We start from the raw sequence: 1,141 nt of genomic DNA on the forward strand, positions 1-1,141 counted from the left end.
GGATGGATGGATAGGTGGATGAAGTAGGAGGGTGGGTGAAGTAGATGCAATGGAACATCATAAACTGCCGAATTCTAGACACGAGGGATCGCCATCATTGCCTTTCTCGGCCATTGAGTCAGTGTGTGACCAGACAAGTCACCTGCCCTCTCCAAGCCTCAGTTTCCCCACCTGCGAATTGAGGCTCAAGACTCAGGTCCTACTGGGTGTGTGTGTCCTGCAGGCTGGCAGGAGCCACCAGGAGAGGAGCAGGCTGAGCCGGGCAACCTGGGACCCCAAGAAGACCTTGGAGATGCAACTCAAACCCCGCCGGCCTGCAGCCTCCATCCATGTGGGGCCCCCGGGCCCATGGCTTTACTTCCCTGAAGAATTAACTGGGCTTCTCTCTGTCAGGTGCCTGGAAGGCTAACACCTTCGCCTGTCAGCCCTGGGGACTCAGCTCGTGGGAGGGAGGCAGGCCTTGGAGGAAGGCTGACGTGAGATTTTTCTTCATATGTCGCCGTACTGTTTAACTTGTTCTGACAGCGTGAGAGAGTTTGGCAAATAAAAAATTCTAATAAAAAAGATCTAAGATCTTAGCATTGCCGGTACTTATTGAGCTCCACGGTGACATAGTTGATGTTATGATTGTGACAATCACTGATATCTTGTATCCTGGCTGATGGAGTCCACTTTGTGACGCCCGTCCAGGCCCGTCCCCAGCCTCTGCTTGCACACCCTGGGCCGGGGGGCTCGCTCCTTTCTCAGCAGCCCACTTCATCCTAGGATAGTTCTGGTGACTTTGGACTTCGAGCACACGGTTCTGGTGTGCCCCTTGTGCCAGGCTCTGTTCTGGCCTTGGGGACACAGAGAAGGCAGCCTCATGGCTGCAGTTGAGGTGCTCTAAGCTGTCTTTCTAGAGAGAAGTGCGCGGCCACAGGAGGGGCCCGAGCTGGCTTCTGCACCGGGCATTGACACTGGAGGGGAGACGTCCTTGGCCAAGCAGCTTGCTTTCTGGAAGCTTCCCCTTCCTGCCAACCAGAGCCCCAGATGTGGCCGTGGGGTTGGCACATGATCTGCTTGGACCCGGCCACTTCCTGCTGGGGCCGGGCCCTTTTTCTGGGCTCTCTCTGGAGACCTGCAGGGAGCTGTCAGGACCTTC

This window comes from Pteropus medius, unplaced genomic scaffold, assembly GCF_902729225.1.
Source record: "Pteropus medius unplaced genomic scaffold, Ma_sr-lr_union100, whole genome shotgun sequence".
NCBI classification, from domain to species: Eukaryota; Metazoa; Chordata; class Mammalia; order Chiroptera; family Pteropodidae; genus Pteropus; species Pteropus medius.